We start from the raw sequence: 13104 nt of genomic DNA, 5'->3' as shown, positions 1-13104 counted from the left end.
AACAGAGGGCTCAGCCACTATAATGTGCCCAACAGAGCCGACAAACACCGTCCGGTGGGGATAGGCAAAGTGTAGACATTATTAAAGAAGCTTTAAAATCACCAGTAAAATCTACTCCGTAATTGTCTGAGCCCAATAAATGTTCAGAGTCAAAACCTATGGCAAAATTGAGAGGATATATTGTGTCACAGAACTACTGGTACCAGCATGCACCAAAAACAATAAGAATGAAGGATTGACCAGCCAGGGGCACTGGCCGCGGCGGATCGCAGATCATCTTAAGGTTCCTCTAGAAATATTAGGTGCAGCAGGACAAGGTCTTATTCAAGGTCTTATGGACTTACATAGGACAATGCAGCCAAACCTTTAATTCTACTACTGTAAGAGGTATCCGAGCCCCCCTGGTTGTGCGCAGAGCTTGTGGTTGCTGTGGTTACGCTGTAGCCTATCCGGTCATCTTTCTTTGGCCATTTCGGTGCCTTGGGTGACCACACATTCCTGGCTCTGCCTATTTAAGCCTTCAGTGCTCTATCTTATAGTGAGCCGATTCCTGCATCTGATTCTGGTGACTTCGGCTTTGTTTTCTGGTTAACCCTTCACTCTTGATTCGGTACTTTTGCTGTCTTTTTGACTTTCTGACTATCCTGTGTGTGTGATAGTCTTCAAGTTATGGAATCACTATTTAGGGAGTACACAATAGGCAGGGACAGTGGTTCCCTGCCCATATGTAACAGCTACATTATAATACTCTTCTGAGGATGGGGACACTCTTTCGGTGATGGGATGAGGACGGGGGGCGCCCTCTAGTGATTGGGATGAGGACGGGGGGGGGGGCACCCTCTAGTGATTGGTCGAGGAAGGGGGGGCGCCCTCTAGTGATTGATCGAGGACGGGGGGGCGCCCTCTAGTGATTGGTCGAGGACGGGGGGGGCGCCCTCTAGTGATTGGTCGAGGACGGGGGGGCGCCCTCTAGTGATTGGTCGAGGACGGGGGGGGGCGCCCTCTAGTGATTGGTCGAGGACGGGGGGGGCGCCCTCTAGTGATTGGTCGAGGACGGGGGGGGGGCGCCCTCTAGTGATTGGTCGAGGACGGGGGGCGCCCTCTAGTGATTGGTCGAGGACGGGGGGGGGCGCCCTCTAGTGATTGTTCGAGGACGGGGGGGGGGCGCCCTCTAGTGATTGTTCGAGGACGGGGGGGGGGCGCCCTCTAGTGATTGTTCGAGGACGGGGGGGGGGCGCCCTCTAGTGATTGTTCGAGGACGGGGGGGGGCGCCCTCTAGTGATTGTTCGAGGACGGGGGGGCGCCCTCTAGTGATTGGTCGAGGACGGGGGGGCGCCCTCTAGTGGTTGGTCGAGGACGGGGGGGGGCGCCCTCTAGTGATTGGTCGAGGACGGGGGGGGCGCCCTCTAGTGATTGGTCGAGGACGGGGGGGGCGCCCTCTAGTGATTGGTCGAGGACGGGGGGGGCGCCCTCTAGTGATTGGTCGAGGACGGGGGGGCGCCCTCTAGTGATTGGTCGAGGACGGGGGGGGCGCCCTCTAGTGATTGGTCGAGGACGGGGGGGGCGCCCTCTAGTAATTGGTCGAGGACGGGGGGGGCGCCCTCTAGTGATTGGTCGAGGACGGGGGGGGCGAGCCCTCTAGTGATTGGTCGAGAACGGGGGGGGGGCGAGCCCTCTAGTGATTGGTCGAGAACGGGGGGGGGCGAGCCCTCTAGTGATTGGTCGAGAACGGGGGGGGGGGGCGAGCCCTCTAGTGATTGGTCGAGAACGGGGGGGGCGAGCCCTCTAGTGATTGGTCGAGAACGGGGGGGCGAGCCCTCTAGTGATTGGTCGAGAACGGGGGGGGGCGAGCCCTCTAGTGATTGGTCGAGAACGGGGGGGGCGAGCCCTCTAGTGATTGGTCGAGAACGGGGGGGGCGAGCCCTCTAGTGATTGGTCGAGAACGGGGGGGGCGAGCCCTCTAGTGATTGGTTGAGAACGGGGGGGCGAGCCCTCTAGTGATTGGTCGAGAACGGGGGCGCCCTCTAGTGATTGGTCGAGAACGGGGGCGCCCTCTAGTGATTGGTCGAGAACGGGGGCGCCCTCTAGTGAGTGGTCGAGAACGGGGGCGCCCTCTAGTGATTGGTCGAGAACGGGGGCGCCCTCTAGTGATTGGTCGAGAACGGGGGCGCCCTCTAGTGATTGGATGAGGTTTGGGGCGCCCTCTAGTGATTAGGCTGCCATCTGAATTACTTTCTAGACAAAAGCCCCATCAGACACTTTCGCATCTACCCAGAGTAGTGCTGGGCGGTATGACCAAAAATGGATATCACAGTATTTTTCCAAATTATGGCGGTTTTACGGTATTTAACCATTTTTTCCCACACTTATTCCCAATAATAGAAAGTGCCGTGTATGTACCAGCTCATACATAAAGGTCATGTAACATTTAAGGTCCTGTAGGTATTGTCCCGAACCCAGAGTGCGCTTTCACTCCTTCCTCAGGGCGCTACTATGTAGAGTCCTGCACGGGACTGCTTTCTCAATCCCACTCCCAGTGACTTTTTGACTGCTCCCTCTAACATAGGGATGTACATACACCAGAGGGCAATGCTCCATACACACTCCCCATGTATAGTGGTGTGCGTAGTACTTTCCTATACATGGGGGGGTATGTGCAGAGCATTGCACTCGTGTATGTACAGTTGTGACTAGCAGTGAATGTGCAGACTCAGGGGCCCTGTACACAATCGGACGTGCAATTTCACATTACTTTTTAATAGTTCCGGCATTAAAACACGCAGCGATACCACATACTTTATCTTTTTTTATTTTTTTTACATTATTTTAGTAAAAAAAATGGGAAAAAGGGGGGGTGGGGGAATTCAAGCTTTTATTGGGGAAGGGGAAAATGGGAAGGAGTTATATTTTTTTTTTTAACACTTTTTGTTAAAGCTCCCATAGGGTATGTGCAGACTGAAGAGCATTGCACCCTAGGGTCTGTACAAGACCCTACGGTGCAATGCTCTGCAGTCTGCACATACCCCCCCAGGTGTATAGTTGTCTGTGTATGTACATTCCTATACAGGTGGGGGTATGTGCAGAACATTGCACCCTTGTCTGAAGTACAGAATTAGGTGCAATGCTCTGCACATTTCCCCCCCCCCCCCCCCCAACCTGTATAGGAATTTACACACATACTGCTATACACATGGGAGGGTATGTGCAGACTGCAGAGCATCGCACCCTAAGGTCTGTAGAAGACACTAGGGTGCAATGCTCTGTTTGCAGTCTTGTCTGCACATACCCTCATGTGTATAGCAGTGCCGAGCAGACACAGATGGGGGCCACAGCATAGCGCGAGTGTGTGTGTGTGCGGGCGGCGGCGCTGGCGGCTGACAATGGCAGTCCAGGGAAGCTGAGCGGGGAAATGAATGGCGGTGTGAGGTGCCCGGCACTACGGCGGCAGCCAAGGAGACAGATAGGAGGAGCCGCAGCCCCACCACGGTGATTGCTGAATGTACTCAGAGGGTGAGGCTGCTGCGGGGTTTGCGGGACAGGCCACAATCATAATTTGTACCGCTATATTGTGGATCATAAACCGCAACAACAACATGGAGGAGACAGTGTGCGCCGCACATCAGGGACTGAACATACAGGAAAGAAACTGTGACTGAAGAACAAACTACTGTGACCTGAACCATTAATGATCGGCCAATAAAGACGGGAGACCCCTTTATAGCTTTATCTTCATGGAAACTGTAATGTCACCTGGATACAGAGAAGACGGGCGGGAAATAGATCTGACCAACACCGGGGCAGTATTATAGTAGTTATATTCTTGTATATAGGAGCAGTATTATAGTAGTTATATTCTTGTATATAGGAGCAGTATTATAGTAGTTATATTCTTGTATATAGGAGCAGTATTATAGTAGTTATATTCTTGTATATAGGAGCAGTATTATAGTAGTTATATTCTTGTATATAGGGGCAGTATTATAGTAGTTATATTCTTGTATATAGGAGCAGTATTATAGTAGTTATATTCTTGTATATAGGAGCAGTATTATAGTAGATATATTCTTGTATACAGGAGCAGTATTATGGTAGTTATATTCTTGTATATAGGAGCAGTATTATAGTAGTTATATTCTTGTATATAGGAGCAGTATTATAGTAGATATATTCTTGTATATAGGAGCAGTATTATAGTAGTTATATTCTTGTATATAGGAGCAGTATTATAGTAGTTATATTCTTGTATATAGGAGCAATATTATAGTAGTTATATTCTTGTGTATAGGGGCAGTATTATAATAGTTATATTCTTGTATATAGGAGCAGTATTATAGTAGTTATATTCTTGTATATAGGAGGCAGTATTATAGTAGTTATATTCTTGTATATAGGAGCAGTATTATAGTAGTTATATTCTTGTATATAGGAGGCAGTATTATAGTAGTTATATTCTTGTATATAGGGGCAGTATTATAGTAGTTATATTCTTGTATATAGGAGCAGTATTATAGTAGTTATATTCTTGTATATAGGAGACAGTATTATAGTAGTTATATTCTTGTATATAGGAGAAGTATTATAGTAGTTATATTCTTGTATATAGAGCAGTATTATAGTAGTTATATTCTTGTATATAGGAGGCAGTATTATAGTAGTTATATTCTTGTATATAGGGAGCAGTATTATAGTAGTTATATTCTTGTATATAGGAGCATTATTATAGTAGTTATATTCTTGTATATAGGAGACAGTATTATAGTAGTTATATTCTTGTATATAGGAGAAGTATTATAGTAGTTATATTCTTGTATATAGAGCAGTATTATAGTAGTTATATTCTTGTATATAGGAGACAGTATTATAGTAGTTATATTCTTGTATATATAGGAGCAGTATTATAGTAGTTATATTCTTGTATATATAGGAGCAGTATTATAGTAGTCATATTCTTGTATATAGGAGACAGTATTATAGTAGTTATATTCTTGTATATAGGGAGCAGTATTATAGTAGTTATATTCTTGTATATAGGGGCAGTATTATAGTAGTTATATTCTTGTATATAGGGGCAGTATTATAGTAGTCATATTCTTGTATATAGGGACAGTATTATAGTAGTTATATTCTCGTATATAGGAAGCAGTATTATAGTAGTTATATTCTCGTATATAGGAGCAGTATTATAGTAGTTATATTCTCGTATATAGGAGCAGTATTATAGTAGTTATATTCTTGTATATAGGGACAGTATTATAGTAGTTATATTCTTGTATATAGGAGACAGTATTATAGTAGTTATATTCTTGTATATAGGAGCAGTATTATAGTAGTTCTATTCTTGTATATAGGAGCAGTATTATAGTAGTTATATTCTTGTATATAGGAGCAGTATTATAGTAGTTATATTCTTGTATATAGGAGACAGTATTATAGTAGTTATATTCTTGTATATATAGGAGCAGTATTATAGTAGTTATATTCTTGTATATATAGGAGCAGTATTATAGTAGTCATATTCTTGTATATAGGAGACAGTATTATAGTAGTTATATTCTTGTATATAGGGGCAGTATTATAGTAGTTATATTCTTGTATATAGGAGACAGTATTATAGTAGTTATATTCTTGTATATAGGGAGCAGTATTATAGTAGTTATATTCTTGTATATAGGAGCAGTATTATAGTAGTTATATTCTTGTATATAGGAGCAGTATTATAGTAGTTATATTCTTGTATATAGGAGCAGTATTATAGTAGTTATATTCTTGTATATAGGAGCAGTATTATAGGAGTTATATTCTTGTATATAGGAGCAGTATTATAGTAGTTATATTCTTGTATATATAGGAGCAGTATTATAGTAGTTATATTCTTGTATATAGGGGCAGTATTATAGTAGTTATATTCTTGTATATAGGGGCAGTATTATAGTAGTTATATTCTTGTATATAGGGGCAGTATTATAGTAGTCATATTCTTGTATATAGGGACAGTATTATAGTAGTTATATTCTTGTATATAGGAAGCAGTATTATAGTAGTTATATTCTCGTATATAGGAGCAGTATTATAGTAGTTATATTCTTGTATATAGGAGCAGTATTATAGTAGTTATATTCTTGTATATAGGAGCAGTATTATAGTAGTTATATTCTTGTATATAGGGGCAGTATTATAGTAGTTATATTCTCGTATATAGGAGCAGTATTATAGTAGTTATATTCTTCTATATAGGGGCAGTATTATAGTAGTTATATTCTTGTATATATGGGGCAGTATTATAGTAGTTATATTCTTGTATATAGGAGCAGTATTATAGTAGTTATATTCTTGTATATAGGAGACCGTATTATAGTAGTTATATTCTTGTATATAGGAGACCGTATTATAGTAGTTATATTCTTGTATATAGGGGCAGTATTATAGTAGTTATATTCTTGTATATAGGAGTAGTATTATAGTAGTTATATTCTTGTGTATATATATATATATATAAATATATATATATATATATATATATATATATATATATATAGGAGGCAGTATTCTAGTAGTTATATTCTTGTATATAGGGGCAGTATTCTAGTAGTTATATTCTTGTATATATGGGGCAGTATTATAGTAGTTATATTCTTGTATATAGGAGCAGTATTATAGTAGTTATATTCTTGTATATAGGAGCAGTATTATAGTAGTTATATTCTTGTATATAGGGGCAGTATTATAGTAGTTATATTCTTGTATATAGGAGACAGTATTATAGTAGTTATATTCTTTTATATAGGAGCAGTATTATAGTAGTTATATTCTTGTATATAGGGGCAGTATTATAGTAGTTATATTCTTGTATATAGGAGCAGTATTATACTAGTTATATTCTTGTATATAGGAGCAGTATTATACTAGTTATATTCTTGTATATAGGAGCAGTATTATACTAGTTATATTCTTGTATATAGGAGCAGTATTATAGTAGTCATATTCTTGTATATAGGGACAGTATTATAGTAGTTATATTCTCGTATATAGGAGCAGTATTATAGTAGTTATATTCTCGTATATAGGAGCAGTATTCTAGTAGTTATATTCTTGAATATAGGGGCAGTATTATAGTAGTTATATTCTTGTATATAGGAGACAGTATTATAGTAGTTATATTCTTGTATATAGGAGCAGTATTATAGTAGTTATATTCTTGTATATAGAAGCAGTATTATAGTAGTTATATTCTTGTATATAGGGGCAGTATTATAGTAGTAATATTCCTGTATATAGGAGGCAGTATTATAGTAGTTATATTCTTGTATATAGGAGCAGTATTATAGTAGTTATATTCTTGTATATAGGAGCAGTATTATAGTAGTTATATTCTTGTATATAGGAGCAGTATTATAGTAGTTATATTCTTGTATATAGGGGCAGTATTATAGTAGTTATATTCTTGTATATAGGAGCAGTATTATAGTAGTTATATTCTTGTATATAGGGGCAGTATTACAGAAGTAATATTTATGCACATAACGCCATTGTCTATAGGAAGGGGACAGCTCACTCATACATGTCCTTCAGGTCGCTGTTTGGCGTAGTCTTGACATCAGATACGTACAGCACCACAGTGATCACACACCGTTCCTATCTCAGCATTATAAGGGTTAACACCACAGATGATAATATGAATATAAATGGTCTTCACCCATTTGCATCTTTTTTCCTCCCTAGACAAGTTTGTTGTCAGCTCATATGGCCTTATACGTTGTCACCCAGCTTTCCTGGGCTCCCAATGTGTATTCAGAGAAATCTGTACTGAGGAGTCTGAGAAGAAGATCCAAATCACCTTAATTTGTAATGTCAGCCACTCAGCTTTCCTGGAATAAGATAAATTGAGATTTGGGCCCACATGGATATCATGGCACTGAAGCCTCATTGCGGCACATAATAAATTCCATCTCCTGATGCTGCAAACACAAGCAATGTATTGCGGATTGTCCCCTGAGGACGCCTCCTGTGTCACCGAATATAATTCCTCCTAATGCAGGAATCCTATGGGGAGCGAAGTTATTTACAGCATTGCATTAACAAGACTGCAGCCGCGCTCTGCGCCGTAAATTAAATATGTGCAGGTTTGTGGCCAAATCCTCTGGTGAGGAACAGGTTGTAATCTCTCCGCAGGTCCCATCTGCTCCATAGGAAACAGGTCACATGGGGGAGCAGAGGCCCAGAAGGAAACCGGTCTACGACAGGAAGATCTACCATGAGGACGCCACTGCTAGAGTGACCAGTGTGCTGCAATACTGAGCCCAGTACTCATCGCCTGGTGGTGGTGGGGGGTACGGGTTATCACCACCTGGCGGGGGGTACGGGTTATCACCACCTGGCGGGGGGTACGGGTTATCACCACCTGGCGGGGGGTACGGGTTATCACCACCTGGCGGGGGGTACGGGTTATCACCACCTGGCGGGGGGGTACGGGTTATCACCACCTGGCGGGGGGGGGTACGGGTTATCACCACCTGGCGGGGGGGGTACGGGTTATCACCACCTGGCGGGGGGGGTACGGGTTATCACCACCTGGCGGGGGGGTACGGGTTATCTCCACCTGGCGGGGGGGTACGGGTTATCTCCACCTGGCGGGGGGGTACGGGTTATCTCCACCTGGCGGGGGGGTACGGGTTATCTCCACCTGGCGGGGGGTACGGGTTATCTCCACCTGGCGGGGGGTACGGGTTATCTCCACCTGGCGGGGGGGTACGGGTTATCACCACCTGGCGGGGGGGTACGGGTTATCACCACCTGGCGGGGGGGTACGGGTTATCACCACCTGGCGGGGGGTACGGGTTATCACCACCTGGCGGGGGTACGGGTAATCATCTGGCGGGGGTACGGGTTATTACCTGGGGGGGGGATACGGGTTATCTGGTGGGTACAGGTAATCACCTGGGGGGGTACGGGTTATCTGGTGGGTACAGGTAATCATCTGGGGGGGGGGGGGGGTACGGGTTATCTGGTGGGTACAGGTAATCATCTGGGGGGGGGGTACGGGTTATCTGGTGGGTACAGGTAATCATCTGGGGGGGGGGTTACGGGTTATCTGATGGGTACAGGTAATCACCTGGGGGGGGGGGGTACGGGTTATCTGGTGGGTACAGGTAAGCCAATGTACACAAATGTGAAGCGTCTATGATATTATTCTAATGCCGATACCGTCCGCCCCTTCTCTTCTCCGCCCCTGAGGTCTATAAGGTCACAACACCCGGAGGTCCCTCTATGTACCCAATTATTGGAGTGATGGCCCTAGAAGAGCTGAGGATGAAGAATTAGGACCATCTTAGTTTTATCTACTCTCATGGTGTTACTGGATTTGCTTGTTGGCCGCCGTAGAGACAATGGACGGCACCGGTCGGTCTACACCAAATATTCATTAACTATTCAGACAACTTGGCTTCACCTGTACTGACCTGAAGGTCTTCCCCCAGGGGCCCCGCCAGCCTCCTGTGAAAGAGTTTACAGGCTCAGCTAGCCTCTTGTGAAAGAGTTGACGGGCCCCGCCAGCCTCCTGTGAAAGAGTTGACGGGCCCCACCAGCCTCCTGTGAAAGAGTTGACGGGCCCCACCAGCCTCCTGTGAAAGAGTTGACGGGCCCCGCCAGCCTCCTGTGAAAGAGTTGACGGGCCCTGCCAGCCTCCTGTGAAAGAGTTGACGGGCCCCACCAGCCTCCTGTGAAAGAGTTGACGGGCCCCACCAGCCTCCTGTGAAAGAGTTGACGGGCCCCGCCAGCCTCCTGTGAAAGAGTTGACGGGCCCCGCCAGCCTCCTGTGAAAGAGATGACAGGCCCCGCCAGCCTCCTGTGAAAGAGATGACAGGCCCCGCCAGCCTCCTGTGAAAGAGTTGACAGGCCCCGCCAGCCTCCTGTGAAAGAGATGACAGGCTCAGCTAGCCTCCTGTGAAAGAGATGACGGGCCCCGCCAGCCTCCTGTGAAAGAGTTGACAGGCCCCACCAGCCTCCTGTGAAAGAGTTGACAGGCCCCGCCAGCCTCCTGTGAAAGAGTTGACGGGCCCCGCCAGCCTCCTGTGAAAGAGTTGACAGGCTCAGCTAGCCTCCTGTGAAAGAGTTGACGGGCCCCACCAGCCTCCAGTGAAAGAGATGACAGGCCCCGCCAGCCTCCTGTGAAAGAGATGACAGGCTCAGCCAGCCTCCTGTGAAAGAGTTGACAGGCTCAGCTAGCCTCCTGTGAGTTGACGGGCCCCACCAGCCTCCAGTGAAAGAGTTGACAGGCTCAGCTAGCCTCCTGTGAGTTGACGGGCCCCACCAGCCTCCAGTGAAAGAGTTGACAGGCTCAGCTAGCCTCCTGTGAGTTGACGGGCCCCACCAGCCTCCTGTGAAAGAGATGACAGGCCCCGCCAGCCTCCTGTGAAAGAGTTGACGGGCCCCACCAGCCTCCTGTGAGTTGACGGGCCCCGCCAGCCTCCTGTGAGTTGACGGGCCCCGCCAGCCCTCATTGATAGAGGAGTATAGGGGCAGAGCTATCAATTATGGCTGGTGGGAGAAGCGGGTGCAGACCGCCCAGATGACTTGTGGTTCAGGCAGCATGAAAGGGATGAACGGTTCATTTAACCTGTGATGTTCTACAGAATGTTCATCTAGAACCTGATCTAATAATCAGCCATGAAATATGTCTGAACCAAGAATCGGCCACACGTGTCACCAGAAAATCTAATTATTCAGAAATGAGGTCGGTGGGAGATCCCATTGGTCATGGCCGCCAGCGCCGTTCACATCACTTCTCTGACACTGTTCGGGCCTGTTAGAGCAGATTTTAATATATATTAATCTTGTTTTGATGTGCGGAGCGATGATTTAATGTCCGTGAGCATGAGGAGGGGGCAGGAGTCTGTGGCCCTGAAGGTGGGAACAAGATGGATGTCAGGAGGGGATGGCAAGGCGGCGGGGGGGGGGGGGGGGGTGTGGCGCCTTCCCAGGTGATCATCGCACAGGCCGCCGTAACACATTCACAGCCATAATGGACACCGGGACGGCGCCTCTGTCATCTCCATCACAACTTTATAAATCCACCATTTATTGGGATTCGTCTTCTCAAGTCAATTAAAAAGAAAACGATAATTTCTGATGTTTCTTTCTGTATATGATGAATTTCAATGACCTCACGTGACCTGGCAGCGGGGCTCCCACAATGCACTTCTCATCACATGATTCCTAAATATTTACAGGAGTCTTCCCCTTAAGAAAAAGAATGAGAATATATATGGTGAGGGCCCCTGTACACCAGTCAGAAGGGGCCACAGATTATTTATATATATATGGTGAGGGCCCCTGTACACCAGTCAGAAGGGGCCACAGATTATTTATATATATATATGGTGAGGGACCCTGTACACCAGTAAGAAGGGGCCACAGATTATTTTTATATATATATGGTGAAGGCCCCTGTACACCAGTCAGAAGGGGCCACAGATTATTTTTATATATATATATGGTGAGGGCCCCTGTACACCAGTCAGAAGGGGCCACAGATTATTTTTATATATATATATGGTGAGGGACCCTGTACACCAGTCAGAAGGGGCCACAGATTATTTTTATATATATATATGGTGAGGGACCCTGTACACCAGTCAGAAGGGGCCACAGATTATTTTTATATATATATATGGTGAGGGCCCCTGTACACCAGTCAGAAGGGGCCACAGATTATTTATATATATATGGTGAGGGCCCCTGTACACCAGTCAGAAGGGGCCACAGATTATTTATATATATATGGTGAGGGCCCCTGTACACCAGTCAGAAGGGGCCACAGATTACGTGTATATATATATATATATATGGTGAGGGCCCCTGTACACCAGTCAGAAGGGGCCAGATTATTTATATATATATATATATATGGTGAGGGCCCCTGTACACCAGTCAGAAGGGGCCACAGATTATTTATATATATATATGGTGAGGGCCCTGTACACCAGTAAGAAGGGGCCACAGATTATTTATATATATATGGTGAGGGCCCCTGTACACCAGTCAGAAGGGGCCACAGATTATTTATATATATATGGTGAGGGCCCTGTACACCAGTCAGAAGGGGCCACAGATTACGTGTATATATATATATATATATATATATATGGTGAGGGCCCCTGTACACCAGTCAGAAGGGGCCACAGATTACGTGTATATATATATATATATATGGTGAGGGCCCCTGTACACCAGTCAGAAGGGGCCAGATTATTTATATATATATGGTGAGGGCCCCTGTACACCAGTCAGAAGGGGCCACAGATTATTTATATATATATGGTGAGGGCCCTGTACACCAGTAAGAAGGGGCCACAGATTATTTTTATATATATATATATATATATATATATATATGGTGAGGGCCCCTGTACACCAGTCAGAAGGGGCCACAGATTATTTATATATATATGGTGAGGCCCCTGTACACCAGTCAGAAGGGGCCACAGATTATTTATATATATATGGTGAGGGCCCCTGTACACCAGTCAGAAGGGGCCACAGATTATTTATATATATATGGTGAGGCCCCTGTACACCAGTCAGAAGGGGCCACAGATTATTTATATATATATATATATATATATATATATATATGGTGAGGGCCCCTGTACACCAGTCAGAAGGGGCCACAGATTATTTATATATATATGGTGAGGGCCCCTGTACACCAGTAAGAAGGGGCCACAGATTACGTGTATATATATATATGGTGAGGGCCCCTGTACACCAGTCAGAAGGGGCCACAGATTATTTATATATATATGGTGAGGGCCCCTGTACACCAGTCAGAAGGGGCCACAGATTATTTATATATATATGGTGAGGGCCCCTGTACACCAGTCAGAAGGGGCCACAGATTATTTATATATATATATATATATGGTGAGGGCCCCTGTACACCAGTTAGAAGGGGCCACAGATTATTTTTATATATATATGGTGAGGGCCCCTGTACACCAGTCAGAAGGGGCCACAGATTATTTATATATATATATATATATATATGGTGAGGGCCCCTGTACACCAGTCAGAAGGGGCCACAGATTATTTATATATATATGGTGAGGG

Source organism: Hyla sarda, unplaced genomic scaffold (assembly GCF_029499605.1).
Source record: "Hyla sarda isolate aHylSar1 unplaced genomic scaffold, aHylSar1.hap1 scaffold_2302, whole genome shotgun sequence".
Taxonomy (NCBI): Eukaryota; Metazoa; Chordata; class Amphibia; order Anura; family Hylidae; genus Hyla; species Hyla sarda.
This window is presented reverse-complemented; position numbering follows the sequence as displayed.